Below are 19,482 nucleotides of genomic sequence, written 5' to 3'. Positions count from 1 at the left end.
GCTGGGGCAGCAAAATCAGCACAGAGGCAATGCAGTATGGGATTTGGGAGTTTATTCTCCATGGGCCTCTGGTCATGACAGGTCTATCGCTTCTGTGCTCTAGGAAGCAAGAAAACCATCTGCCGCACTAGCTCCTGAAAGGCTCTGTAAGATCCAAGGGCTACACCCCCATCTGATTGTGCTCCTTAACAACTCTTTATCGATTTTCTCGTCTATAAACATCTCATAGGGATGCCATGAAGATTAAATATGACTTAACACTTGGCAGAGACCCAGAATATGGCAAAGAATTAAATAAACAGTGCACCACATGGACAGTTGAATTAAATAACCACTGATCATTAACTATAGGAAGCCATCGCCTTTCCTGTTGTGTAGAGGCTGAAAGGAGAACTGGAAGATTGAAGGGACATCTCAAGGTCCTAGAGCAGTGAGCAAAGCCAAATGTCCCAAATGTCCCTTTTGTCTCACCTTTCTGGTGAGAAGTAGCTAAGGCAAGTGCTTAGAAGAGTCAACAGGGAGAGAGGGACTGTTCCATTGCGAAGTTATTCTGAGGAGTCAGGCTCTGGTCATCATGAAAAGGCCTAAGGGGTAAACTTGGGTAGAACCCCGGAAGCTAGATGGAAAGGGACATGTTGTAAGATACTTACTGGGGAGGATAGCTTAAAATATGTGTGACAGGGGAAGTGTGTATGTGTGTGTGGTATAGGGGATGCAGGACTTGTAATTGAGAGTTGGAAATGGCATAGATATCAGAATAAGGCACATCCCTCATTGCAGTCTGGGGAGGCATGAGCCGTGGATACAGTCTTGTGGCTTCCTGAACACTATCTGTTTCTAGAGGAAGACTGTGCTTTCCTGGGCTTTGAGGCATGCTGGTCAAGTGTGCCCGCTGGTCAAGTGTGGACTGTGTGAAGTGTACACTCACGTTGTTAATGTCAAAGCCTTAAGCTTATCAGCAGTAGCGCTGTTTACATCCAATGACCAACATCTCCAAGCAACTCAGATCCCATTGTGGGATGCTCGGAGTTCTTCTAACGAGGCGGCATACATTTGTTTAGGACAAAACTTAAACCTAAATTCTTCTTAAATCACCTGAGTAGTCACATGTGTTCACTATAATTGTCAATTCTTGCAACTATCAGTTTGAGATCTACAGTATTATCATTTCAATTGTTTGACATTTGGAGTTTTAGTTTGAAATTAAAATAGTTTTTCCTTCCTGTGAGCTTCGGATATTCTTTTACTGAGGAATTAGAGTCTCAGCTGAGACGGAGCTCTGCAATGCTTTCTTAGGGCATCTCCACACTAAATAAGGATGTGTTAAGCCTAGGTTGCAGAGGAGCCATTGTCATGAAAGAGATTTCTCAATGTCCTCATAGTGACAGCAGCCTAGGCCAAGGAACTTCCATGACAGCAAAACGTAAGCCATTTCCTAAAGAGTCTGCCTTCGCTGTCTATCCAGTCTCAATGGAAACAAAACATTTGTCCTAATAGTTGTAAGGTTGAGTGCTTAGCAGAAATCAATGGCTGCTTTGCTCCCCAGATTAACAAATATACTGATTGAACGACAGTTATGCTTCTGGTGATTTCAAACATATCATCTGGTTTGAGTGTCACATGATTCTAAAGATGCATAACATTTTTTAACCCCCATCGAAAAGAAGAGAAACTGAAAAAAAATCAAAGCATAGATAGGAGAAACAATTTGGAACCTAGATGACATGGACTTTGAAGTCATGTGTTTAAATGGCAGTTTTCAGCCACATATAACTGGATGTGGAAATCTTTTGGGGTGCACATGGCAGAGATGCCCCTTGCAGGGAGGTGTGACTATCTGACTCTTTAGTGGGATGAAAGGGGAAACCCATGCGGCTTCCCATCCTGTCAATGACCATGTCCCTCAGTGCACATGGGTGCTATTTCTCTCTTATCTTACAGAAGCAAGCAATGGGGAAACCCTAGGATCTGGGGAAGCCATGGATAGAAGGAGTCTGGGTTACTAAACTAGGAACTGTGTGAAGAAGGGCTTCCCCTTCAACCTTACCAAGAGCTGTGTATGAACAGACACTCATTTGCATTGCTCATTATTACACGTAGGAATCTGCTTGTTATTACAGAATACGTTCACTAACTCTTACTACAGACTTTTGTTGTTGTTGCTTTGTAGTCTGGGTGTGTATGTGTGTGTATGCATATTGTGCAGGTCAACATGTGTAGGACAGGAGTTTACATATCTTCCCAGGCTCCCTCCACCTTACTTTCTGAGATGGCATGTCTCACTGAGCCTGGGGGATGACTAGATAGGCAGGCTGGCCAGCGATGTCCACGGCTCCCTCTGTGTCTGCCTTCCCAGCAGTGGAATTATAGATGTACACTACCAATCAGCCCAGTTTTTACAGGGTGCTGAGGATCTAAACTCATGCTTGCATGACGAGCACATTACCAAACGAGCCATCTTCTAAACTGTTTAATATAGAGATTTAAAAAAAAATCAATCTATTTTTATTTTACTCTCTCCAAATTTAAATGTATAATTTCACCTATCATCAGAATTACAAGACACATCTATCTATTTATCTATCTATCTGGTATCTATTATCTATTTATCACCAATCCATCTATCTCCCTATCTACCTATCATCTATCACCTGTCTGTCATCTAGCGGACCATTTATCGCTCTATAATATATCATAAAATATTTTTATTCTATCTTATTTTGTTGCACAATCATTGGGAATAACACACAGCAATTACAATATTAGATTTCGGAAGCTGTTCATGAGTGTTTTAGTGATGACTATGACTGATTCTTGGGGAAGAAGAAATGTTGGTTCAGTTCATTTTATGTTGCTATAAAATCATCCTAGGTGAATCTTGGTACTTTATGAAGCATCTCCAGGGTTACTGGGGATTGAAATCAGGGTCTTGCGAATGTTAACTAAGCATCCACTGTGCTATGGGGCTACAACCCAGTCCTGAGTATTGCAGAAAGAACAGAGTCTTACTTTGTTCATGGCTGTAGAGGCTCAAGATCACGGCATCATCAGGATCTGTTTGAGTCTGATGACGGCCGCATGGCAGATGGTACCACAATGTCATGAGCATGTGCAAAAGAGAAAACACAGTGAGATAGGGAGTCAGAGAGATGGGGGTGGCACCCCTGAGACCTCCCTTGAGAGAAGAATACTAACCTCCATGTAGCCCCATGACCCAGTTATCATTCGCCAAGTCTCACTTGGTAAAGGTCTCCCACATCAGCTCCACCGCAAGGCAGCCCAAGCTTGCCCTGCATGAGCATCGAGAGATGCACCCAAACCATATATAAACCATAGCAAGAAGCAGTAAGATCTGCAGATGTGGTCATGCTTCTGCTTGCTCTTTCTGCAGTTTAAAATAGAAACAGTGCTTATTATGTGACCATCCATTTTTTAACCTGAATTTGGTTTTGAAAGGCAATGCATTAATAAGCTGGTCTTTTTGTCAAATGTTTTGAGTGTTTGTGATGACTCATGTTTATTTTGGGGGGACATAAAGGAAGCTTGTAATATGTCTAGGGCCCCTGGTGCTGAGCTGAGGAGGCACACACGAGGACGCCTACTGACTCAGAGTGCTTGTTATCGTGTGTCAGTTGCTCTTCCAGTGACCCTGCAGAAATCCATTAATCCTTGAACTAATTCCATGAGCACCCCTGGGTTCAGTTCAATTCATCATGTGGAAATTAAAGCATAGAAACATATAGGAAGAGCTCAGGATCATACCACAGAGAGGTGGTTGGGGCTAGGACATGAATCTTCCCAGCAGGACTTTGGGGCCTGTGATTTTTACTCATTGTTTACACTGTTGCTATGGGAATATTGGTGCTCTGTGGTTTGGTTATCATCCCAATGGCATTCTTCTTTTATACTACCTTACGTGAAATCAGCACAAATTTAGGAGATTAGAACAGCCTACTCGTGTGATCTCAGATCCCCTGGTAGTCCAGGTATAGCTTCACTGGTCTGCTGGGGTCTTGAAAACCTTCAATAAAGGCGTCATCCTGGACTAAGGTCTCCTTTGAGTTTCATGTCCTCCTCCAGCATTACACAGGGGAGGGAAAAAGTCATTTCCTTGCGGCCATAGAACCAAGGGAGCTTGCTTCTTAAGCACCATCAGGGAGTCTCCTTCTGGCCTCAATGAAACATACAAGAATCTCTTTCAAAAATGTCTCCAATTAACTCAGGCCCACAAATTTAGCTCAGTCATAACTTGCTTGTAAGAGAAGCATAAAACCCAGTGTTTCTCAGGAGGAAGAGGTAGGAGGATCTCTATGAGTTTGAGGCCAGCCCAGCGTATAGAGTGAGTTCCAGGGCAGTCAGGGCTACATAGAAAAACCCTATCTTGAAAGACAAAACAAAAACAAAACAAACCAAAACACAAAACCAGAGTTCAGTCTTTGCAACCCGCATAAGAAGGCTAGAGAAGGTGGCATATGCTTGTAATCTCAGCAGGGGGAGATGGATACAGATGGGTTCTTAAGTTTTTAATCTTCCAGCCTAGCGTACTCGTAAATTAGCTCCAGGCCAGAGAAAGACCCCATCTCAAAAAGTTAGGGAGGGGTGAGTGGTTCCTGGGAAAAGATACTCAGAGTTGTCCCCTGGCCTCCACACACTGGCACACACACACGTGCACTGACACACGCATACCCAGTGAAATACTTGAGACTGGAAATACAAAAACAAATGTGAGGAATGGTTTGTCACCCATTTCCTGAGAGCGGATGAAACCTGTCAGCTCCAAGGGAGTGAAATCTTTTAGAAAGAAGCATGTGGTTATTCTTCTGAGTCAGTGGGTCACTTAAAAGGGACAGGAGAGGACATCAGCCAAACGGGCTTTCGGTGTATGGATCCAGCTCAGAGAAGTGCAAAGAAGAGTCTGATTTGTATATATATTTTATATATATATATATATATATATATATATATGTGTGTGTGTGTGTGTGTGTGTGTGTGTGTGTGTGTGTGTGTGTATGTATGTATGTATGTATGTATGTATAATTTGTTTGTCTTGGCAGCTGGCCAGATAGTTGAATCAGGAGTTTGGTTTCCCGAGTCCCTAAAAAATCCCTTCAAAGCTACATTGGAAGATTGGTTATAAAAATGACCAGGTAACTGGTGGCCATCCGAAGGTGGGCAAAGAAGCAGCAGTGTGGAAAGACACAGACAGAAGTAAAGGTTAAGGACCAGAGTCCTGGCTGCACTACTTCACAGACTTGGTAGACTTGGAGCTATATCAGGGAAGAAGACAAGATTACCTGCCGAGCATCCAGAGACTGCAGATGTACCTCTTGCTTCTTGCTGTTTTTGCATTCTGAGGCCAGACACAGCCTTGCCATCTTTGGTAGTAAGAGGGAGAGAGGAAGTGTGACAGACTGAGCATTTGTCTCAGAGCATCTATATCTTAGGAGAGGCCACGTAAAGGAAAGTGGCTTTACTACCCAATACTGGCAAGGGTCAGGGTTTCCTTCATCCCGGTGAGATGTCTGAAAAAAGGCAGCTTGATTAAGATCAGAGAGACTGCATTTCTTTCTAAATTTGATTTAGTAATTAAGTTTGCACGCATGCAACCTGTGAGACACAGGCCAAGTCCCACATCTCTGGGGCCCAGATCTTCCCAGTGTTCCTCAACTTTGTCGTGGAGGTCAGGAAATTCAGTGTGCTGGAGACACTCACATAACCTCTCATGTTCTCCCCAAAAAAAATATGACCTGGTGACGACTGGAGCCAGAGAGACATTCAAGTTTGGAAGAGAACACAATGCTTCTGACTTGAATTCAGTAAGGGCTCACACTTGGGTTAGCTGGTGCTTACAGCAAAATGACAGAACCAGTCTCTGAGGGCCTGTGCTGAGCAGGTCCTGGGTGGATCAAAACATATTATAGTCAGGTTTTCCCTTTGAACTAACCCAGTTCCATTAAGGAAGAATTTGGTTCCCAAAGGTGTCACAATAATAAGAGCAATCAAGACTGCCAGATTTGAAAGATGGTTTTGTTTACACATATCACACAAATACACCTGTCTCTAAAGAAAGAAACAACATCTTATAGTGGAGGAGAGACTGGATGTTGGGACGTTAGGAAATAAAAATAAAATGGTGAAATACTTTAGACAAAATGAACTTTTGTAACCTTAAGTTATCAAAGAACATGGATAGAGTATTGCTGTGTCTGGGATTATGATTAAAAAGCAACGAGAACATTCCATTGTCGGAAGCATATCAGAACGGCTTAAACTATATAAATATACACATATTCATTCCCATGTTTAGTGCACATGTCCACAATACTCTCAGTTGCCCATATGATTGTTTCAGATCCTGAAGTTTTTTCTGCTTGGAGATGTTTGAAGTAACATGTGAAAGCATGTGGCCTGTGGGATTTCTAGCTCACCTGTGTGTTATTTGTCATGACCATTCTCAAGCTCCAGGGAAAATATAGTATATTTGGAATATACTAATAAGTACTGATTTTAAGTAAGATGTATAGCTCTTCCATGATATAAGTGCTAAAGAATTATAAACAAAGAGGAGAAAAATGTCTTGTATGTGGTATGGTATCGCCTCACGTAGGGAATTGGAATATACCAGTCGAGTCCATCTGCAAGATCATTATCACCTTCCTGTTCAGGCTCTTTCTATGCTGGAAGGTTTATTAGCATAATTGAAATGATTTTTGAATCATTAATAGCAACCACTCAACCATCCTTTCTATTTGCATCTTATGAAAGAAGATATGGGTCAGGGCTCAGGAAGGGACAAGAATGGTTATGAAGAAAATAAAATTAGAAATGAAGCTTGATGGTTGGGCGCACGCCTTTAATCCCAGCGCTCGGGAGGCAGAGGCAGGAGGATCTCTGGGAATTCGAGGCCAGCCTGGTCTACAGAGCAAGGTCCAGGATAGCCAGGACTCAGGACCATTTGAAAAACAAAACAAAACAAAAAAGAAAGGAAGAAAGATATGATAAAAAATGGAACAGAAGACATTTGTATTATCTGATTCCAACTAGCTTCAAACCCTCACACACACACACACACACACACACACACACACACACACACACACACCACAGTAAGACACGCTCTTGGCCTCATTGTTCCCAGGCAGGGCTGGACTTGCAGTGTGACTATTCTGTTCTGTCACAATCCCTGGTACCCTCCATGGCCATTTGCTGGTCAGGGAGAAAGCTGTGGCCCTGCTTTGAGAGACACTCGATGATCCATATGTGACTCAAACTCAAGATCGTGGCCACTTTGATTCTGGAATGGCTGGTTCAGCTCATTCTTCCTTTGGTAGGTAAGGTTGTCACAGGCAGACAATATTGTCCTCATATATCACTTGGAGGGAATCATCACAATTTTACTTGACATTCTATTTAAATGTTTGAATCAATATTGTAATTAAACGTATAAAAGTGAGTCATGAGAGCATGACAGAGGATTTTATTGACCTGTAAAACCCAGGAGGTTTCCCATCCTAATCCCTTAATATCCTCATTCACACAGAGCTTATTTGGCTTCTGAGTGAGTCCGTTCCCTGAAACCTGCACCTCAAGTTTCACACCGCTATTGAGAGGCTCTTACACAAGCAGGCTTTGTTTGCCCCATATCTTAATGTTTTCTGCCCTCTGGTGGTGAGATCAGGAGTTCTGCAGTTTTTAATTGGGAGTCTGAAGTAAAACATTTCACTAAAAATTAAACAACGCCGCTCTGATTTTTTTCCCTGCCATGACGGGCAGGTGTGCTGATTCTATTTCTCACTGTGTCTTCTTGGGTAAGGCTTTCAGGAACAAGCAATTCCTGGACTAGAAACAAAACCAAGACCATCTCTTCCCCACTGGATCCCACTTGAAAATGCAGCAAGGCAGGATAATTCCAAGAGGAGGTGTTGGAGAGGAACCCAGCAGGGTCTAGCAGGATGTGGGCATTCGGAGGTGCACATGGTTATTCTGAATAAGAGTCAGGTCACCTTGTCACACCAGGCTAAAGACACCCACACTCTGGCCAGCTAGGCATACTTTATTGTGGGCGGGCACTGCTTTTCTCCTGCTTTCTATTCTCAGCACTAGGTTGGTTTGGTAACAAACACAAATGACCTTGTGCGTATAAAACGTAGAAGTAGGGCAGCATTCATCATAATTAGTGTCTGACATAAAGAGCGTATGGGGATAAGAGCTCCAACATTTTATACTAAGAACTTCAGGTAGAAATCGTAGAGAAGTGAGAGCTTGTGGCCTGCAGGACAAACTCAAACTCTTTAGAGTAGAGATGGCATTTATCCTAGCCTCATTTCTCCACTTGTCTTCTTAAAACAGAGAGGGAAATTCTCACGATTCCATGAGTCCCTGCTACCTGTGGGTCCAGCCTTCTTTTTGGCACATCTGGTAATGGGCACAAATGAAGATTTCTGAAATCAGTCATCAAAAAAAAAGTGCAATATATAAGATTAAACTAAGATGCTCAAAATTTCCTGGGGATAATAAGTGGTCATTCAGTTAATTTGCCAAAGACCATATTATTCTGTAGGTTGTATCTTCCAACATTATGAGCAATAATTTGAAAATTAAGTCAATGAGTCAGAAAGGAAACCATACTGATCTGAGGAAGAATTGTGTAATAGATATATCATTCTGTGTGTTTTTAATGATTTTCATAAACAGGGCATACTTAACCTTTTATTTAGATAAGTATCCTTTTCCACAGACGGATGTTAAGTTGTCCTTTTACAATAAAAATTTTTGACAGTACCTAGAAAGGTTTTTTTTTTTTAAATTCCAATTTCTTTATCCTTTTCAATCTTTGTACTAACTTTTTATAGTTTCAGACTAATCAAAATTTGCAAAAGAAGGCATTTCTCTCTTAGAGGTCTTTCCACTCTTTGGCATCCTTCTAGCTTTTTTGCTAATGAAGCTATGATCTCTATGAATAAAGACAGAGCAAAGAATATCTATGTATCTGCCATTCAACTCCAAATGGCAATGTCATCCTTAATTACAATGCGGTTTTCGGCAATGAGAAAGCTATTATTAACACCACACCATTAACTAATATGCCCCTTATGAAATCACCACCGTAATTGGCATGTTAATGCCCATTGTATAGTCCAGGATGTAGATACTGAACAAGTTAGCACTGATTAAGTGTAGCTGACACACTTATCACAGGAGCTGTACTGTGGGCTTCTCAGTACATCCTATCAATAGGCCCATTTTCTTGATTTTTTTAAACTGTTGGTGATGTTAATGTTGAGCACTTACCTGCTGATTATCTTCATGGTAAAATAGGTATTTTAAACTCTTTACTTGGCTAGTACCTGTGGAGAGACACTTTAGGACTATGCAACCATCCTTGTATTTTTTTTCCTTGTGTATTGGCCTAGCTCAACTCCAACTGATGACTTTTCTGCCCTATAACGTCTCTGATATCCATGAACTGGAATTCTTGTAAGAAGAGCCCACTTTACTCTCATTAATTAATTAATTAATTAATTAATTTTCTATATTAGGATGGTGTCCAAAAAGTTTATTTTGTATGTTTTCATTCATCACAGTTATCATTGATTTCATTCAAATTGGCCCATATTCAATCATTAGATATCACTTCCAGTGTGACTCCTTTGAATGCGAGGCTCTCATCTTTTTGGATGTTTTTGGGGGAGTTGTTTGCTTGCTTTCTTTTGTTTATACCACCAGATATGCCAGGATAATCTTATTCTTTCTCTGTTCCAACACAGAAACTAGTAATTTTTCCAAGGATCCTTTATTTTTTTCTATTCAAGAGTAATATTTAGTATTTAGAAGCTAATATCTGGATTCTTGCTATGCTAACTGATACTGCAGTTATTCTCAGTTTCTCATCAAACATAGTTATCAACAAGTTTACAAAGCCTAAAAAGCTGGGCGGTGGTGGCGCACACCTTTAATCCCAGCACTCAGGAGGCAGGGGCAAGTGGATCTCTGTGAGTTCAAGACCAGCCTGGTCTACACAGCAAGGACATTCAGGGCTGTTACACAGAGAAACCCTGTCTTGAAACAAAAAACAACAAGCAAAGAATAGTTTATAAAAACATGTGCACATGTATGCATTCTAAATATATGTATATATGTGATCTATATATCTTATCTATTATCTATATATCTATATCTATTTATGTATATATATCATCTGTCTATCTATAATCTCTTCTATTATCTATCCATATCCATCTATTATCTATTTGTCTGTCTGTCTGCTACCATCTTCTGTCTCACACACACACACACACACACACACACACACACACATCTACCATTACCTGTCTATAGCTGTCTATCATCTGCCTCTTATCTATTGTCTATTCATTGATTATGTACCATCATGAATTCATGCCATTAATTTGATTCCAATTCAACACTACAGGGCTTTTGCTGTCTGACCCTGAAGCTAAGAAATCTGTCTCTAATTACCTAGTTTACTTATTTACTTTCTTATCACGAAACCTTCATGAATTAACTTAAGAATTAATAACTTGTACCTCTCTAGGGTTGGGAAACTTACTAATTAGGGTATGATGTTTGTGAAATTCCTTTTCTGTGTGAGAGTAAATTGACAAAAGACAGATGCTTCTGCAGTTTGAGAAGTCTTTGTGTAACTCTAATATTTGTGTTTTATATATGGGTGGATTTACTTTGCAAGTCTGATTTTGCTTATGATCTTTCCTGCCATCCAGGAAAGTTCTATTTCTGTTTAGTCAGATCAATGGTTTTATAACGTGTCCAAATTATGAGTTATTGCTGAGAAAGTACTTCTTGCAACCAGGCTCAAAAGGAATTTATTCATGTTTTCTCCCAGTAATTTTAATTTTATTTATATCTCAGTTTCATTTGGAGCCATGCTTATATGTGGCATGGAGTATGCTCTAAATTGATTTTGCTCTTATGATTATTGAACCATCCCCTTAATTTGTTTTCTGCCAGTAAATTTGTGATGCCTTTTTATCATCTGCTGGTCTAAGCTTCCAAATGTACAGGAATCTAGCTTTGGGCTTTCTGATACGTTCTCTGGGCTTGCTTATCCAGTCTTCTACCAGCACCATATTGTTTTATCTACAAGGATTTTGCAGTATGGTATAATACCAAGTGGAGCTGGCCTTTCCTCGGTTTGCTCTTTCTAGTATTTTCTTTGCTATTTTTGAGACTTTTTTTGTTTGTTGGTTGGTTTCTCTATGTGTTTTGAATACAAAATTTGCCTATTTATTACTCATATTTTATTGGAATGATATTTAATTTATGCACTGATTTGGGAGAATCAATATTCATGAGACAAAGTCATGCTTCCCACAGCCCAGGAATGTCTTTCCTTAGTTCAAGTTTGCTTTTCTATCTCTCACGGATGTTTTTCCTCACTGGTTCCCCACGTTTCCTTTGAAGTTTGTTCCCGAGTATTAAGTCTTCCTCACTGCTGTTGTAAATAAGGGTTTTTCTATTATTGTGTCCTCTGATGAAGTATATACATATATTTACACACACTAAATACTAATTCTCTACGTGATATTTTAGTTCCGACATCTTTACAGCTTATCTTATTGTTTGATTTAATGGGATTTTTTTTTTTTTTTGAGCTAAGCAAAAACAAATGATTGTGTGAGGGCTTTAAACTCTGATTTATGTCTCGTGGTAGTTAAGCAATTCTGACTAAGACAAGGGAACAAATTTGCCAAGGTCACAAGGTAAGAAATAGACAAACAAACTTTTAAATCAAGGTCTTTCAGAACTAACCACTCTCAATGGCCAAGGTTCAGGTTCCCTGAACTTCTTTGTTTCTTCTGCTAGCAAAAGAGGAGAAGCAAGCAGCTCATTCCCTCCTTCTCCTGCCTGACTCGCAACCTGTCTTAGGGCTTTGGTTGCTAAGAAGGACACCATGACCAGAGCAGCAGGCAGACAGACATGGTAACACTGGGCCTGACTTGAAAATTTGAAACCTGAAAGCCCACCCACAGTGACACACTTCCCCTGTCAAAGCCACACTTCCTAACAGTACCGCTCCCTATGAACCTAAGAGGCCCATTTTCATTCAAACCACCCCAAGCCCAACGTTAATTGTGGGAACTGAGTGGAGACGTGCGTAGGAGAGCTGGAAGAGGGGTCTTCCTGAAGCAGACTAGCAAGAACTTCATATAACATGTGGTTCATTGCTGGGTAAGGGTATAAAATTAAATTTCCTGGCTGTAAACTAATAAGAGTTCAGCTCTGGCTCACCAAAGAGTTTGGGTCAGTGTGTAGTCCTTGTGAGCCTTAAGGATAAAAATGTCTCTGCCGGCTTAGCCCAGTTGCTCAGGGATGCCTGACTCTGAGCAGAGACAGAGCTCCTCCCCGTGGCCCACTTTGCCCTCCTGCCACAGCTCCAGGTCCTGAACTAACCTTACCGTGTTGTATTTAAATTTCTTACGTGTGCCACATAAACTCTTGCTAGGAACCTACCAGGCATTCTTGGACTACAGATCCCATGTCATACCCAGCACAGTGAGCATTGCTTGGACTACAGATCCCATGTCATACCCAGCACAGTGAGCATTGCTTGGACTACAGATCCCATGTCATACACAGCACAGTGAGCATTTCTTGAACTACAGATCCCATGTCATACCCAGCACAGTGAGCATTGCTTGGACTACAGATCCCATGTTATACCCAGCACAGTGAGCATTGCTTGGACTACAGATCCCATGTTATACCCAGCACAGTGAGCATTGCTTGCATGTTTGTTGAGTGAGGGATGGAGGCGCACTTTTCCAAACTCCTGAAATGCATAGTGTTACTTGTGTTACACACATACATGTGAGTCTTTTCCTTACTTCCAAAACTATATCCTAAGGTTATGTATTAGAGTACCTTACTTTTTTTCAGATTCACAATACTTAACAAATTTCATGAACATTTGCCTAAATGTTTTGAAAGTTTATACAGTTTTCTTCTAGTCTTAAGAAGCTGTATGTTTGGGGTGGGGTTTTATCAAGTTGGGGTATAGCAACACATAAATATAAACATGCATACATATACATATATATTCATACATATGTATATACATATACACATGCACCTATACATATATATATACATATCCACACAATACATGCATATATAGATGTATGTATCTACACACATAAACACACACACACACACACACACACACACACACACACACACACACTAGATTTGCCGATTTAATCAATAAACTTCTGGTTCTCATTATAGCAGATGTAATAGGAATTCACTAAGGTGAAAAGACCTCCATGCCATCACCTGCCTATTGCCCTTCTCAATGAACTTCTGAGACAATGCTTTGATAGCTGCTAATGAGCCTAGATGCTTTGTGCTTTGTGCCTGATTTGCTCTATACCCATACCCGATAATAAAGCATTCATTTAACTGATCATTTCATAAAGCTTTCTCTCCTGGGGGCCATGACTCTATTCTGAAGGCAGGGTAAGGAGATTGCTGAGCATATGAAGGTGTAACTGAACTCATCTTCAGTCCCTAGACTGCTCCGTTCACCCTATGCGCAATGCCTTCCTCCATGGAGTGCCTCTCAATGGTTGGGAGGTAAAAGTATCCCCATCATCATTATGGATGGTGTGTTTGGTAGGGATCTGTGGCACCAATCATTAACTTTAAGAAAAAAGTAACTTTCCATTGCTAAGATCCCTGGGTGAAAATACTGCATGCCCAAAGATATGGCATCTCTCATGCAGCCTGGGGAAGCACGGTATCTTGAGCAGTTTGAAGTGTATCTATTCTGTAATAGATCATTGCAACACTGTTTGTGCTAGCTAGTTTTATGTCAACTTGATACAAGCTAGAGTTGTTTGGGAAGAGGGACTCCCAATTGAGAAAATTCTGCCACCAGATTGGTCTGTGGGAAAACTTGTATGGCATTTTTTTCTTCTACTTTTGTTTTTGTTTTCTTTTTTGTTTTGTTTTTCGAGACAGTGTTTCTCTGTAGCTTTGGGGACTGCCCTGGAACTAGCTCTTGTAGACCAGGCTGGCCTGAAACTCACAGTGCTCTGCCTGCTTCTGCCTCCTGAGTGCTGGGATTAAAGGCATGCGCCACCACTGCCCAGCTGTGTGGCATTTTCTTAATGAGTGATTAGTTTTTGAGGACCCATTCCATCACGGGTGGTGCTACTCTGGGTGGTAGTCCTGGTGTATATAAGTAAGGAGACTGCATAAGTCACAGAGAACAAGTCAGTAAGCAGTCTTCTGCCTCCAGCGTCCTGTCTCCAGTTCCTGCCCCAACTTCCCATCATGATGGGCTGTTATCAGGTTATATAAGCTGAAATAAACCCTTTCCTCTCCAAGTTGCTTTTGGTTATTGTGTTTTTCACAACAGTAGAAGCCCTAGGACACTGTTAAACATAGAGGAACATTGGGAACACCCAAGTGACTATCACAAGATGAAGGATGGACATATTCTGGAATAAGTATTCAGTGGTCTACTCTACTATATAGAAGTGAAAATAAGAAATTGAAAATTATGTGTATCTTCATGGACAACTAACAAAAAATGAATGTTGAATGATCAAAGCAGGATATGAGGATAAATGCAAGATATCAGGCTACTTTGACAAGCCTTAGAAACAAATACTCTTACTGTTATTTGTAGATATCCAAGGACTATAATATGAAAACATGGGAGTGATGAATATCAAATTTTCTCTGGAGGAGAAATATGGAGGAAGAGAGTATAGTCAATAGGTGGTGTATAACAAGCTTGAACCTTGTGAAAAATGTAGAGTAGTCATGAAAAATATGAATAATAATGTTAACTATGTGCTTTGTCTAACCTTATGGTCATCTCTGGATATTGCACACATGAAGAATGCTAATGACCTCATTTGTGTGTGTGTGTGTGTGTGTGTGTATGTGCACGCCCACGTGCATGCACATTTGTGTGAATGTGTAACAATAATAATTAAGAAGTTATTGATTTGGGAAGGAAAGTGGGGGCATGGGAGGACTTGGAAGGAGAGGAGGTGGAAATGAATATACAGTACACATCTATGAAGTTATCAAGAAGGACTAAATAAAAAACAATGCTAGAATATGTATTAAATATGTATTAACAATACATATTAAAATATTTATTTTATTCTAAATACCCTTTGTTTCTGTGCTTGAAGTATAGGTGTAGAAGAACAAAGACATCAACAAGGAAAACAAATGTGCCAAGGCCCTAGAACTCAGAGGAGGCAGGAATGGAATTGGAGTCCCAGCTGCTCTGGGTCATGGTCCATGCTAATTTGTCCTACTTCCCCACATCAGGAGATGCGTCTGACCTCTTCCTTGTCTGTCCCACCAGTGAACCCTGCAGGTGACTTCCTCTCACAGTATGCACTTACTCTATTGCCTTCTTCCTGAGTCTATTATCCCAAAGGCTCATTTGCTCCCATCTGGAATACTGCTCAGTGCATCATTGGCTTTTAAATAAATGTCTAGTGAATGTAGGAATAAGAACAGGACAACCAGGAGCCCATGTGATCCAGTGATAAACAGCTGGTGAAAGAGTCGGGACGCTGGCATCAGAGCATAAGAATAAAGGTAGATTGGAGATGATTTCACAGCTTCTAGGACGGGTAACAGAAGAACAAGATTGGAAGAAGTCCAACGGCGTGAGGAAGGCGGGACTGTGGGGTTCACTGTGTACTAATTCCCCAGTACTGCAGATGCTAACTCATGATTCTCCTCCTCCTAAAGGTCCTGGAGTGTACGCTGTTATCACCTCGCTTCACAAAGGATGAGAAACAAAGGGAACCAACTAAGTAGCTTAGCTGGGGTTTAAAGCCAGAAAACATGATTCCGCGCCCTTGCTGTCCCTCATGATAGCAGGAACTGAAAAGGACAGATACTGAATGAGAGTGTTCTGATCTCTTTTCAGCACGGAGAGAGTTAAGCATGCAGAGGGTGGTGACATTTTAAGGCAAGTGTGTCCCGCCTCTGCTAATGCTCAGCTTGGAGACATGGCCGGACAGAAGAGCTCTGATGATCAGGAGGCCCCGGGAGAGTCCACATCTGGGAGGGCCTTGACTGCAGTGAAGTCAGAAATAAATAAAGCATATGAGAAATCAGTCTGCTCTCTTATGGTTCTAGCCTAACATCTCTAAACTGCAACCATTGTTTTGTCTAAATTATACACAGTTGGCACGATTACTATACATTTGAAATGCTATTGCTCTGGCTTGTCATTGCTTTTGAGATTTTTTTTTCCTATGCAGTCTAGTTGGGGTTTAAAAGGTCTGGAGTACAGACACAGGGTAGCTGCGGGATAAGCATCTGGAAAGATGGCCCTGGAGCTGGAGTTGGCATGGAGTCAGGACAGACTCGGGGAAACTGAGAGAATGAGGTCGGGGACAGAGAGCAGGGAGTAGGAGGCTGCAGTTTTGCTTGCTGGCAGATAGTATCAATCTATCTGTCAGTTTCTAAGCCTCTTCTGCAAGTACCCATCATCATCCCCCTTCCTCATGACAAAAGAAGAGGGTTTTGCTGCATACTCAGTTGTTTGGTTTGGCCATTTTTATACAGTCAGACCGAATTAAAGATGCCCATGTTTAATGGAATGCTCCCAGGTAGCCCCAAGGAAACACGGAGCGGGAAAGAGAGAGAAAAAGGAGACTACGTGAATCCCAGAGACTATGTGTTCTTTCTCTGGAGGGCAGTGTGAATAGCCTGTGGGAGTTGTCCCCACCTTCCATGGGGAGGGCTCACTGTTTGGTGGACTTTTTTGGAGGTGGAGTTTGGACCGAGGCAACTTCCAGGGGAGGGAGTTTATGCCAGGAGCTGAGGAGAAGCTGCCCCCACCCCACCCCATCGTTAAACTCTTTCTAATTCAATGTCTCTTCTTCTCAGAATCATCTTAGAGAGCCAGTGGTATTTTCTCATACTATCTTGACTCCTGGGTCTTCCTAAAACCCAAGTAGCAATACAATGATAGAAAAAATCACACATGACCATGAGATCATCATGCACCACCATGTGACAAACTGACCATAACACATATGAGAGGTCAAAGAGGATGAAACACTGTGTACACAATTTGCAACTTCAAATAACAATACAATAATAATCATGAATGCTTTTTAAACCGTATTATGTCTGAAGTGAGGATCAGAAGGCTTCTGTTTATCCTGGAAGATGATCCTAGGTTTGTGTTTCTAGGTTTGTGGCTATAAGCAAAACAGAACCAATCATTCTTAACAGCTCCCATTGATCCACTGCTATGATGGTCTTATTGGGCTTCATGGGAGCCATTTCAGATGGCTGAAGGTCACAGAGATGTCTAAACCTGGGTGAGATGAGTTATAACCTGTATCCCTTTTGTCAGCCAATTCGTACGTTTACTTTAAGAATATTGATTTTAGGTGGTGGCGCACGCCTTTAATCCCAGCACTCGGGAGGCAGAGGCAGGCGGATCTCTGTGAGTTCGAGACCAGCCTGGTCTACAAGAGCTAGTTCCAGGACAGGCTCCAAAGCCACAGAGAAACCCTGTCTCGAAAAACCAAAAAAAAAAAAAAAAAAAAAAAAAGAATATTGATTTTAACTTAATTTCAATTTTCTAAACAGAAGTTCATGCAATTTCCCTTCATTAGGCAATATGGGTTGGAAAAAATAGAACACAGCAAAAGCAAACAAAAGACCACTTACTGGAGCTAGTCCTGTAGCATTATCAGAAACTACAATTTCCCCTGTCATTATTCTATTATTATAAAGGTAAGTCGCTTGTCCAAGAACTATGGTGTGAGAGTTAGCACCATTGACATAAAGGACATCTTTCACTAGATCCCTTTGCAAACTGACAGCAAAGCCCGTCAGGCCCAGTCCAACAAGTCTCCCTGGGGTCATGCCGCTAGAATTGTTCAACTAAAGCTTACTTAAAAAGCTGGATAGAGGTTCTCTGTACTTATTTCCAGATTATTTCTGAAATCTCAGAGAGGGTATGTGAGCTTCCAGAAACAAGCACATCTTTTTGAGCAATCCCTTCCCCTGACCTGACCTGGCCCATCCTACCCCTTAGCCCCCTTCCTAGGAGATCTAAGCCTTCTCTTTTCCCTTCCCTTCCACCTCCTATCAGAAGCATGACAATCATCACCCACTTGCAGTTGGTCCTCTTAATTCCACCCATGATAACACTAAATTTAAATAACACACATTTATTTGCTTTAAAAATGTACTTTGCAAAATCCTCTCTCAAGGCAAAGTATTCTCACCCTCTCGATGCTAGTCCAAGGTGTTTTTCCTCCAGACCCGTTTCTTCACAGATGACTGCACTTTTTGTTGGCGTTTCTCAAGAATGTTCAAGACTTCTTAAGAGCCTGAAGAACTACCTGAGCTTGCGGGCAGCTTCCTGTGGGGGCCACAGCTTGCAGATTGAACTGTTGCTTGTTGTGCAAAAGATGGGCAAGGTGTTTGAGAAAACAGGAAGCACCTGTCAATGTGTGACTTAATTCCTGGAAGCAGAGAGCTCCCTCTGAGGTGGCTCCACATACTTCTGCTGCTTCCCCTATGAGCATTCTCTGAGGCTGTGCAGTGGTCTACAGACCAAGGAGAGACACGTGAGCAGCAGGATTACTGGGAGACCAAGATACAGCCGTGAGAACAGTAGACATCCCCAGTTTTTTGCTGTAGAGATGGGTATGCATAGAAATGAAGCTGCATGTTAATTGCGGCGGGGAATTCCAAGCCCACGGGAATTGGAGGTAACATATTTGCTATTATCGCAGATTCCTGTAATAGGAAATGCTTTCATTAATTGATTGGTTTATTCAGTGAACATGTTCTGTGTAAAGCAATAGGAAACCTTAGGAATATATGGGGAGCAACACAAATATGTTGTATCCCTGTACCTCTCACTTCAGTCTTAAAATTACTTACAAACTGCCATATTTCAAAGATGCATTTTAAGTGTTTTAAAAGTATCTTTATTGCATTTTATTTTATCTAGTAGATGTGCAGGAGGAGTGTGTGCACTTGCTCATTCAGAGGTCAGAGGACAACTTGCAGGATTCAATTCTCTCCTTCCATCACGAGGGTCCCGGGAATCGAACCCAGATGATTGGTCTTGGCAGTACGCACCTTCACGCACCAAGTCAGCTCAGCCCTTTTTGCTTTCATTTTCCCACTCTTGTAAGTGTCTGTGCGAGGCTCTTAAGAGAAATGTCGCTGAGAGAAGGTCCCTCTTTGAGCTTGAGAGTTCTAAGCTGTTGGTGGTGGCTGGCCAGGCCAGCTTGTGGTAGCATGGGCTAGCAACATCTAGAGCAAGCAATCAATATCCCCTTTAGCTGACCAGATTACCCAAATACCTTGACTGAAGATACCATACCTAACTGCTACCTTGCAAAAGCATACGTGGCCATAGAGAAATGGACTGCAGGTATACTTGAAGAGCTATTATTTACCATGCTGGTTTGCATATTTTTG

The 19,482-nt window shown here is 41.5% G+C and overlaps 1 long non-coding RNA gene across 1 annotated transcript in view; it reads right to left on the bottom strand.

Annotated features, from left to right (window-relative positions):
- Positions 1-18,347, bottom strand: part of LOC119803538 — a 44,288-nt gene extending 25,941 nt beyond the window's left edge. Inside the window, exon 1 of the long non-coding RNA XR_005283663.1 lies at positions 18,273-18,347. This is a non-coding gene — a long non-coding RNA (uncharacterized LOC119803538). The remainder of the gene's footprint in view (positions 1-18,272) is intronic.
- Positions 18,348-19,482: the final 1,135 nt, after the last annotated feature.

Source organism: Arvicola amphibius, chromosome 17, assembly GCF_903992535.2.
Source record: "Arvicola amphibius chromosome 17, mArvAmp1.2, whole genome shotgun sequence".
Classification (NCBI taxonomy): domain Eukaryota; kingdom Metazoa; phylum Chordata; class Mammalia; order Rodentia; family Cricetidae; genus Arvicola; species Arvicola amphibius.
This window is presented reverse-complemented; position numbering and strand designations above follow the sequence as displayed.